The sequence below is a fragment of the Gossypium arboreum genome, unplaced genomic scaffold, assembly GCF_025698485.1.
Source record: "Gossypium arboreum isolate Shixiya-1 unplaced genomic scaffold, ASM2569848v2 Contig00200, whole genome shotgun sequence".
Lineage (NCBI taxonomy): Eukaryota > Viridiplantae > Streptophyta > Magnoliopsida > Malvales > Malvaceae > Gossypium > Gossypium arboreum.
Genome location: NW_026440318.1, coordinates 92501 through 105000, shown reverse-complemented (window position 1 = coordinate 105000; position 12500 = coordinate 92501). Strand labels below are relative to the sequence as shown.

Genomic DNA, 12500 nt, shown 5'->3' with positions numbered 1-12500 from the left:
ACTAAATCACCGCCTCCCCAGGTCAAACTGGTGCTCGCTGTTGCACCAGGAGCCGCTGCACCGGGTGCTAAAGTATGGGTGTTTTGTATCCATTGAGCAAAGACGGGTTGTAATTGTATAGCGGTATCTGAAAACATATCTTGTGGACGCCCTAAAGCGCTCATGGTATCATTATGAATATACAAACCAAAACTGTGCCTAGAAATATACATACCCAGTTGAGATGTGATATGATTGCATCACGATGTTTAAGGACACGATCTAATAGATCGTTGTATCGAGTAGTTGGATCATAGTCTCTTACCATAAAAATGATGCATGCGCAGCGGCACCCACTATCAGAAATCCACCAATCCACATGTGATGTGTGAACAATGACAGTTGTGTACCATAGTCAGTAGCTAGATATGGATAAGGGCATGGAATACATATGGTGAGCTACAACAATGGTTAAAGAGCCAATATAGCTAAGTTAAGAGATAATTGAGCATGCCATGATGTTGTTAGGATTTCATATAGTCCTTATGCCCTTGGCCTGTAAATGGACCTTATGAGCCTCTAAAATATCTTTTAGGCTATGCCCAATGCCCCAGTTGGTCTTATACATGTGACCGCTATTAGGAAAAGAATTGCAATAGCTAAATGATGGTGCAATATCAGTCAACCATAGACCCCCAGTCACTGGATCTAATCCTCCGCGAAAGTAAGAAATTCCGCATATTTTGACCAATTCAGGTAAAATGGGGTTGCTCCTCGGCAAAACTGGATAAAGTTGAGCCAAAAGATCACGATTCAAGATAAATTCATGGGAAGTGGATCTCTTTAGGTCTACTCCAGCATTTAGAAATTGGTTTATCGGTAAAGACATGTACTTGATGCCCTGCCCAAGAAAAGGACCCAAGTCCCAGTAGCCCTGCTAAATGGTGATTCAACATAGATTCTACATCTTGGAACCAAGCCAATTTTGGGGCTGCTTTAGATAATGGAACCAACCGGCAAAAAGCATTAAGGCCGCAAAGACCAATGCACCGATTGCGGTACAATAGAGTTGTAATTCACTAGTTATTCCAGATGCTCGCCAAATCTGAAAAAACCAGAGGTTATTTGTATTCCTCGGAACCCCACCCACATCGCCATTCAAGATTTCTGGCCCACTATTGGCCAAACCACCTGGGCGCTAGGTCCAATGTGAGTAGGATCGCTGAGCCATGCTTCATAATTGAAAAACGAGCACCGTGGAAAACATGCATGCTCAGCCAAAGAAAGATGATGGAGAGTTGGCCGAAATGGGCACTAAATATTTTGCGAGAGATCTCTCCAAATCACTGGTATGGCTATCGAAATCGTGAGCATCGGCATGTAGGTTCCAGATCCAGTGGTAGTATCGGGTCCCTTAGTTATTGTTCTTGAGAAATGGCCCGGCCTAGCCCATTCCTCGAAAGAAGTTTTACGGGATCCCTATCTACCAAAATTTTTACTTGGTTCCGGCGAACGAATAATCATTGAGTCCTCCTTCCGGACAACACATACAAAGAGACCCGCCAACAGTCAGTAATTAGTGAACCTATGAGAGACGCTTATAATTAGTTTCTTTTCTTCTATCTCTCATCTATCTATCTATTTTTATCTATCTTTTTTTCTTTAGTTATTCACTAGAGCAATATCTGGAAGTCGATCCGGGGCAAGTGTTCGGATCTATTATGACATATCCATGAGGCGCTCAACGGACCTTTAATCTTATAAAACCTTTTTCGGACTTTACTTACATTGGTGCAAAACCCATTTTTGTGCAACTGGTGTAGTGTATTCATATCTCAATTAGAAGTTCCGAGGTGGAGTTTTTTGTCTTACATAGATAGAACAACAATATTTCTATCCCAAATCACGTGCACATTCATTACTACGGGATACCCAGTATCGATAGTTAGTCATTTGAGGGGTTTTATTAGTTTTAGTTTTAATAGAATAGAAGCAGAAAATATATATATATTATATATATATTTTATTTTGCTATATCCGTGTATTACTTATCCTTACGAAATATCAAACGAAATAGAACGATTTGAGAAAGATATAATGAAATTCTTTGATTGGTTTTTCCTAAAAGAGAGAAATGCTCCGTTTTATTTGACCCATGGGTCCAACAAAACCAAACCATTACACAATTAACAATTCCAATTAAATTAATATTTTTACTATTTAATTTAAATAGTCAAATTGACTAGAAAATCGAATTTAATAATTTAAATAGTACTGTAATTTATTTAATTAAATTAAATATTAAATAAATGGATTTAATAGAAATTAAATAGAAATAGAATTAAAGAATTTTCTAATTTCTAATTCGAATTTCGAACTAAAACTAATAATAATAAATAAACAGAGAGCTCTTGTTCTTATTCGAAACGCCGCGTGATCTTTAACCAATTCTGCGCTTCAATATAATTACCAGGAGTAAGCGCTATAGCCTGTTTCAATACTCAGCGGCTTGATCGAACCAAGCCTCCGCTATTTCAGAATCCCTGTCGAATGGCCTGTTCTCCTGGTCGAAATAGGCGGTTCAATTCCTTCCTTAGAACTGTATTTGAGAGTTTCCTACCTCATACGGCTCGGCAGTCAATTCTTTGGTATCCCATTTTTTACCCTACCATATATCCAATTGAATGAGATTTCATAGATCTATTGATTTGTCTCGGTTAACCAAAAGGGTTAATTACATGAGTTTCAAACTCTAATTTGGATTAAATTAATAATAAGTTTTATCTTTTCTCCCACCTTCAGAAAAATAAAGCATAGGCATTTCAGCTGTCGTCCGTTAGATTTTTCTGAAAGGTAACTATCTCGGTTTCATATCATATAGAAATTTATATAGAATCCTTGAAAAAGACTTCTTCCTCATAAAAAAGACTTACTGTCTTTGGGATCTGATGCTACACCGCTGCTCAATAACTTAGGGGATCGGCCCATTACATAAGTCGATTCCTAATTTTTATCTCATATCATGACATAAATAAGCAGTTCTTATTTATTGTATCGGCTCAAAACCTCGCTAATTGATCTTTACGGTGCTTCCTCTATCAATTAGATCTTTATCCATAGAATAAAGTATCTAGGCATATATATTTCTTCATATTTCGACTTCTATGAAGTTTTTTTGTTACAGCTGATAAAAATCGTTTTTTGACGATGCAATATGTAGAAAGCCTATTTTTTTTCTAGTATTTTATTTACTAGCGTGTTTATTTACTAGCGTATTTATTTACTAGCGTATTTGCTCTTCTTTCCTTTTTTATTTCTATAGTGGAGATAGTCGCACGTAATGACAGATCACAGCCATATTATTAAAAGCTTGTGGTAAGAACGGGTTTGCCCTAGTGCTCGAAAATAATATTCTAAAGCTTTTGTATGCTCTCCATTACTTGTGTGGATAAGGCCTATGTTATATAGTATATAACTTCGATCAGGGATCAATTTCTAGTCGCATAGCTTCATAATAATTCTGTAAGGCCTGCATAATTTCCTTCGGATTGAGCTGACATCCGTTACGGTCGTCATTCGATTCAAAGAATTCTCCGTTCCAAAACCGTACATGAGATTTTCACCTCATACGGCCCTCCTTTATGTGCATAATGAGAATAATCCATGGAATTAAAAAAGGTCGAAATATTGTCATTATGAACTGAGGGCTAATGTTTTTAGAAATCTCTAGCCAACCTCTTGCAAAAGATCTTTCTTACCATCAAGCGTGTTCGTACTAGATAAAAAGTAACCCAACAATTTCTTTGTTCTCAACGCTCCTTAATTTCCAGGAATTAGTCACTTCAACAATCTTCGATGGTTATATGGGTATCCAAAGTACGAACAAGATGGATGTTTGTTGTCCCAACCATTTCTCTTAGTTCCGATCCCGATAAAGAAAGGGAATCATTAATAACAAAGTTTTCGTGTTGTTGATTCCTAGGCGTAGTTTCTTCCTATGCCGCCTATTGGTACTAGTGTAGTAGGGTTGACCCACAATACAGACCCATAGGTGTAACCTTTCGCTCAATACTGAATCAACAATTGAAGCATCTGAGGTTGCATTAATCGGGGATACACGACAGAAGGAATTGCTTATTTATAAACTTCACCTTCAACAAGCGTAGATTTTTTGTTTTCATAGCCTTTTTCTATTCTGAATAATGTGTCTTTTCCTAAGACTGAGAGTAAAGTAAAAAGTAAATAATAAATAAAGAATAAAGAGAATAAAGTAAAATATATATATAATAATAATCAAATCGCACCATCTCTGTAATAAGTAAATGCCTTTTTCTCCTGAAGTTGTCGGAATTATTCGTAATAAGATATTGGCTACAATTGAAAAGGTCTTATCAATAAAATTTCCATTTATCTGCGATCTAGGCATAGGTAGCAATCCATTCTATAACTCTTTTTCATTACCCTCGTGAGAAAATAAAATGATCTCACAAACAAAGGAAGTGTACAGTACGAAATAACAAAAGTAGACCCATTCCATTTTTTAAAATTCTTCGAGCCCGGAGGCTAAAGAAAAGTGATAAAAAAAGTGATGAAAAGTTTTCTATTTTATAGCAAGTTTCCTAGTTAGAATTGATATTGTTCGTACCTATCGAACAATCTAATATGAGTAACTCGCTATTCGCTGGGGTATCGGCCATAATAATTATGTAGAGAGATGGCCGAGTGGTTCAAGGCGGCATTGAACTGCTATGTAGACTCTTGTTTACCGAGGGTCTGAATCCTCCTTCCGCACCTTCACCTAATTCGCCAATGTAACTGACTACAATGTATCAAATAAGAACATATACTAAAGAATTAGACCCTTCTTTAGTTCTCTATTCCCAATTCCTTTTAATATGGAATACGTAAAATAGCATACAGGGATGAAAATCTCCTTACGTATCTATCACATGAATAGGAGAAAAATCTCCGAATCAAACCCATTCTGTCTTCCTTTACTTAACCTTAACTCAGGTGAAAAGGGGCAGAACCCTTGTTTTGTTATTTTAGTTAGGTTTAAGTCTGAGAATAATATTCTACGACAAGCAATTCATTTATTTTCAAACCAACCCATTTCCTATCTATTATTTGATTGACTAACTTTATATTGTAATGTGAAAGGTCAAATGTTTTGGTAATTCCTCATTGGTGGATGAATCAAGATAATTTTGAATCAGAGTTCTAGATTTTGTTCATCCCTCGCTGAAATAATATCTCGGGGTTTGCAGCGATAATCTGGTATATCTACTGTACGCCCATTAACTAAAATATGTCTATGGTTAACTAATTGACGGGCTTGAGGAATAGTCAGCCATACCCAATCGAAAAAGGATGTTATCCAACCGCATTTCAAGTAATTGTAGTAAAACCTGACCTGTTGACCCTTTGGCTTTTCTGGCACGAACGTATTTAAGTAATTGTCGTTCTGTAAGGCCATACAATGAAAACGCAATTTTTGTTTTTCTTCTAAACGAATACGGTATTGAGATTTTTTACCGCGCGATTGGTTTCTAAGATCGCTTCCGGCTCTAGGCCTTTACTAGTTAGTCCCGGTAAAGCCCCCAGACGGCGTATTTTTTGAAACGAGCCCTCGGTAACGTGAAGACCTTATTAATTTGAATTTTATTGAAATTTCATAAACCGAAATTAAAACTGAACTAAATGAAGGAAATCGACTGAAGGATTGTACTACAAATATTAATGAGATGAATTGGATCAATATCCATATTTACTTTTTTGTTTTTGTATATAATGTATACAAAAATAGAAATAAATATATATATATATAAAAATAATAATATAAATATAAAAAATATATAAAATATTTAGATATAAAATATTTAGAATATATATAATAAAATAGATATAAATAAATTGAATATAATATTAAATAGATAAATAAATTAAACCAAAAGAGTTTCCTTTTTTCTTGATTTATTCTGCAAAGATCTAACTCCTCAAATTGATCCCTAATTGGAAGTTTCTGACGAGATAATAAACAGATTGTTGACCTTGGAAAGAATTAAGAAAAGGAAAAGCTTTTCACTGTTTGTTCTTTGATTTCAAAAAACATTCTAAATTATGTAAAAAGGCAAAAAGCAAACAAATAGGAAAGCTGGCTATCGAATGAATTGATGACCATCGCATTACAAATGCGATGCTCTAACCTCTGAGCTAAGCGGCCTCAAATAATAGAAATTTGGTATCCATAGGATTCAGCAAACTATTAGATCTTATCTATTAACTATCTATTAGTTATTCATAATTAATATGAATTATTAATATGAATTAGAGACTGAATTTAGAAAAACTAGAATTTTTTCTAATTTTTAATGCCATACTTAATATAAACTTAATATAAATATAACATATTTAATATAATAATGGTAGATTCAATCTAATATTCAAGCTAATGTTGATAGAATCTAATAATTGATTTAAATTAAAATTTTATATATATATTTATTATTTATCTATATATTTTATATATTTAATATATTTAATATCTTTTTATATCTTAGTTATATTTCTTTTATATTAATATATATTACTAATATTACTGACTCATTTTTATTTTCTAGTTTATTTTATATTTTAGTATATTTTACATCTAAATTATATAGAAATAGAAAATTTTATATAGATTTCATTTAATCGATCGATTTAATAGATTTAATCTAGATTAAATTTATTTCTATTTAGTTTAGAGTTCTAAATAGAGATAATTAGAGTCAAAATCTTTTATGCAGTTATATATTTTATGATTATATAAATGAAACGTTATAAGTCTAGATAATTAGAATGAAACTCTTTTTAGACTCAAAATTTGAATTATCTTCGAATTGAAATAGAAATGAATGGAATAATTAGTTCTAGTTATTAAATAGAAATAATTAGTTCTAGCTATTATACTATAAAAAAAATAATTAATTTCATTTTCATTTTAATAATGAATAAATTCAATTTTCATTTTTATTTTTTAGTTATTATGGTTATATAGGATAGTCTAATAATAAGAATAAAATGAAATTAAAGAAAAAAGATGCAACCCATAGAAATGAAACCAGATCATAATGAGAGACTCCTTTTTGTTTTCATTCATAAAGACAGAAGCTAAGACGAAAAAAAGAATCGACCCTTCGAGTATTCCACCAAATTGCCTGAGAAAACTGAGAGTAAGAGGGACATATATATGTTATGAAATACCCATCTATATTGAATTGCGAATACAGAAATGATAAAATATTTTGGACCAAATAAAATTAATATGGGTCTCCGATAGAGACGAAAAACGGATAAACAAACAAGAAAATAGGTAAAGACCCTTCGATATAAGAATCTGTATCTATATCTACTAAATTCAACGGTTTCGCATAAAAAGAAAGCAAATAAATAAACGAAAGAAAATAAACAAATGAAAGAAGGGGGAAAGGAGGGAGAAAGGGGAAGGAGGGCATCCAATGAGATCCTAATCTCAAGACAAAGGGGATATGGCGAAATTGGTAGACGCTACGGACTTAATTGATTGAGCCTTGGTATGAAACCTACTAAGTGATAACTTTCAAATTCAGAGAAACCCTGAATGAAAAATGGGCAATCCTGAGCCAAATCCTATTATTTTATTATTTTACGAAAATAAACATGAACAAAGGTTCAGCAAGCGAGAATAAGAAAAAGGAAAGGATAGTGCAGAGACTCAATGGAAGCTATTCTAACAAATGGGTTGACTGTTGGTAAAGGAATCTTTATATCGAATATCGAAACTCTAGAAAGGATGCAAGATATACCTATTTTTTTTATAGGTATACTAATGAAAACTATCTCAAAAAGACGAACTGAACCCGTATTTTTTTTTTTATTTCTATTATATGCAATATCAATTTATATTTATATGAAAATATGAAAATAAAAGAATTGTTGTGAATCGATTCCAAGTTGAAGAAAGAATCGAATAGAATAGTCATTAATCAAATCATTCACTCCATAGTCTGATAAATCTTTGAAAACTGATTAATCGGACGAGAATAAAGATAGAGTCCCGTTCTACATGTCAATATCAATACCGACAACAATGAAATTTATAGTAAGAGGAAAATCCGTCGACTTTAAAAATCGAGGGTTCAAGTCCTCTATCCCCAACCCCAAAAAGCCCGTTTGCTGTCTATTTATTTTATCCTACCCTTTTGTTAGTGGTTCAAAGTTCCTCATGTTTCATTCATCCTATTCTTTGCCGTTTTACAAGCGTATCCTAGCATAGCAGAATTTTGTTCTTTATCACAAGTCTTGTGATATAGTGATGTGATATATATGATATACGTAGAAATCTCTTGAGCAAGGAATACCTATTTGAATGATTCATAATACATATGATTACTCATATGGAAATTTACAAAGTCTTCCTTTGAAGATCCAAGAAATTCCTGTTCGAGACTTTTAATTTAATACTTTTCGTTTTTTGTTTTCATTTTAATTGACATAGACCCAAGTCATCTAGTATTATGAGGATAATGCGTCGGTAATGGTCGGATAGCTCAGTTGGTAGAGCAGAGGACTGAAAATCCTCGTGTCACCAGTTCAAATCTGGTTCTTGGTATATGATTAATTTGTATGAGTATCTACTCTACAAATTAATTGATATGGATCATAATACATACTTATCTAGCTAGGTATCTGAGAGTAAACCTCTTTATTTATTTTATTTTGTATTTTTTCTCTTTTTAAATGAGCAAAGAGTCTATTCTAATGTGTCTATTATAATGTAGTAAAAGACAAAATTTGCTTATCTTTCCTCTTCTTTTTATTTGTTCACACTGGCTTCTCACATTCAAAAAGAATGGTAATACTTCATACATATTTAATTAAAAGATTAAAATAAAAATAGTTGGTTGAAAGGCCCAACAAAAGTCGGGTCTAGAGGAGTTCAAGGATAGAAATAGACTCATCTCAGCACAGCAAATAGAAGCCGATCCCTTTTATTTCTTTGTATTCTCTTTCATATTCCATTTCTTCATTCCTCTATGCGACTCTCTAGAGTTCATCTAAGTGATGTGCGATACAAAGTTCACGGTACAGAACCCTTGTTGTTCATCCTATTGTCTCGGCTCGTCCGAAATAAAATAAATATAAATAAAAAGTCTCTTCAAAAATCGAGAATCTCAATGATGTATTGTCTTTTATTTTTATTTATTAGCCTATCCATAAGAATACGAATGAAACCTCAATTCCTCTGTTTGAGCTAGAAGAGAATGTACAAATATTCCTTGAATATTCGAAGTTGTAATTAGTTTCATCATTCAATGAGCGTCTTGTATTTCATAAAATTGGGGCAATGTAATCCTTACGTAAAGGCCAATTCATCCAACTTTCGGGCATTAAGATACGTTTCAGTCGTGGATGATTTTCATAAGAGATTCTCAACATGTCATAAGATTCTCGTTCTTGAAAATCCGAACTTTTCCAAACCCAGAAAACAGACGGAATTCTAGGTTACCCTTGAGCAAATACTTTATACATACCTCTTCCGGTTGATCTACACCACTCTATTCTCGTAAGATGATACACACTGGCTAACAGTCCGCCTGGTGCTACATCATAGGCACATTGGGAACGATAATTGTAACCATATACATATAAAATAACAGCAATGGAATGCCAATCCTCAGGCTTTATTTGTAAAGTCTCTATTCCTTGGTAATCGAAGCCCAAAGATCTATGAACTAGCCCGTGTTTGACTAGCCAAACAGACAAACGACCCTGCATCTTTTATCTCCCGCACTTTTCTTTTTATTTGTCATTTTATAAGATAAGTATTTCGCATTTATGATGAAATCGAATTTATGAAGATTAATTCGTTGTCTGTTTCTGTAAAAAAAATCCTACCTAATTTACTAATTCGTGGAAGATAGTGAACCCTTGTAGTTGAAAATGTTTCAGGAGGAATCTCTGAAGTAGATGGTGGTTGATAGAGCAATCCTTGATTATAATTTCCAGTACGAGTACTGCGTACAAGACAAAACTTGTGATTGGTAGAACACCGATCCCCTGTTGAGATCTAATTCGATCTTCATAGATTTGCGATATTTTCTTACGTTTTGTTATAGCATCTATAACTGCCTCGGGTTTAGGGGACAGCCCGGCAAATAGACATCCACGGGAATTAGCTTATCGACCCCTGAACAGTACTATAAGAATCAGTACTGAACATCCCTCCTGTAATTGTACACGCGCCCACAGCAATAACATATTTAGGTTCGGGCATTTGTTCAATCTCACCAAAGAGGGCGCCATTTTCATTGTTACTGTTCCAGCTGTTAAAATTAGGTCTGCTGTCTAGGACTCGATCTTGGTACCAGCCCATAACGATCAAAGTCGAAGCGTGAGCCTATTAATGAAGCAAATTCAATAAAGCAACAACTGGTACCATAAAGAAGCGGCCATAAACTGGAGAGTCTTGACCAATTTGAAAGATCATTTAATGTAGTTGAAATAACTGAATTTTGGGTTGTTCGATCAAGTAAGGAAATTGATGAAATCATACTCAATGTTATTATTATTTTGACTTTTTCTTTTTATTATCTGAATATTCAGGAACTAAGACCATTCCAATGCTCCTTTTCGCCATGCATAAACTGAACCAACAATTAGGATAAGCACGAAATGAAAGCTTCTATGAATACGGTAATTCAATACATCGAAACTCATTGCCCATGGATAAAGAAAACCGTTTCAACATCAAAACAACAAAACTAGAAAAATAATAACGGATTCGAAATTGTAACCAAGCATCGCCCATTGGTTCTATACCCGATTCATAACTAGAAAGTTTTTCTGGACCCTTTCTAATCGGGGCTAAAACTCCAGAAATTAGAAATGCCAAAATAGGAATAGCACTTGATATTATTAGAAATGCCCAGAAAATATCATATTCGTAAAGCAGAAACATAGACGAACTCCTATGAATGTGAATAGATCGGATTAGTCGCTTCGACCTGAATTCATTGTCAAGTCATCCGCAACTGTTTGTTTAGTCAAACAACAATTCAGTTTGATCGAATCGTCCAGTTTCGTTTGTTTGCGGTGTTTCCATGTTGCGTTTTAAGATTTATTGATTGAATTAATCCTATTTTATTTACATTCCACTTATTTCGATTTCATTTCGATATAGTACTAATTTGTATAATACTAGTATAAATATATATTTATACTATATAGTATAATACTATACAAATCCAAAACAAGTAATACTTTTTCGTTTTCACTTCATTTCGGATTTTTCTAAATAAAAGGAATTTAATATCTAACTAATATCTAATATTTATTAGAATTTTAGAAATAAAAAACTTTTATTCGAAATTTATTTATTCTAAATATAAATTCGAAATTATAGATTTAGAATAAATAGAAATTTTTATTTTATATCTATTTATATAGAATCAATCAAAATCAATCTACCCATGAGGATTAATTAAGAAATGGGGTTTTGTTTATTTTATTCTTATCCAAGAAAAAAAGAGCGATTGGATCCGTTGAAATGCGCTTTTGTTTTCAGGGTTATACTCTGAGTGATCTCCTGAGCGAGCTTATGGGAATGATTTTAACCAAGCAACTGGAAGCGACCAGTTCCAATCAACAAAGAATACAATAATTAGGAAAAAAACTAGATTTTTATTTTTAGTTGTATTTGGATATTCTTTATTTTATTGTTTTAGTTTGCTTTAGTTTTAAGAATATTATTTTCATTTTTCAATTTAATAAATTTAATGAATATTTAAAATTAATAAAATAGAAAATTCGAAAATATAGGGCTATACGGACTCGAACCGTAGACCTTCTCGGTAAAACAGATCGAACTGATTATTATCAAAATGATTCGGCCTATTTCAAAGACCCAACATGCATTTTTTTTGCATTGCTCTTTCATTAACTGATAGAAATATCAGTTAGTTCATTGTATATATATTTTTCTAACAGAAAAAAGAAGACGGTTCCGTGTGTCTGATTCATTGTGCTCTGATTCATTACTGATACAGGAGCACTTCCAAAGTGTTTCAAAGAGGGGAAGGGTTATCTTGACGTAGGTCTGCTTCTGGCCTAGATCAACCTAAGTTAAATGGAGTCTCTACCATCCTGATTAAAAAATCAAACATGAAACTTCATACACCTTAAGATTCATAGGACGAAAAGAGCATTTTTGAGGTCCTTATACTCATTATGCCTAGCATTGAATAGACCGGGTATTCACCCTATCAATATCTCAAATCAATGATGGGTTCGATTCGGATCTGCCAAACGGCACCCGAATCGGACCGAACCATTTGTCAGGCTATTGTTCTTGTTTTGTTCCTTCAAAGTAATGGAGTAAGACATCGATTTCTCAAAAGATCAATTCTTTTGATTGCATGATAGACTTCCTGAAAACATTGGCACGTAAACGAGGTGCTCTACCAACTGAGCTATAGCCCTTGTGTTTGTGATACATATTT

General features: G+C 33.3%; 2 pseudogenes; both read right to left on the bottom strand.

Annotated features, from left to right (window-relative positions):
• The window catches only part of LOC128288307 (photosystem I P700 chlorophyll a apoprotein A1-like), a 4378-nt pseudogene extending 2875 nt beyond the window's left edge, over positions 1-1503 (bottom strand).
• Positions 1504-2396: 893 nt separating this feature from the next.
• On the bottom strand, positions 2397-4405 carry LOC128288310 (photosystem I assembly protein Ycf3-like; annotated as a pseudogene).
• Positions 4406-12500: the final 8095 nt, after the last annotated feature.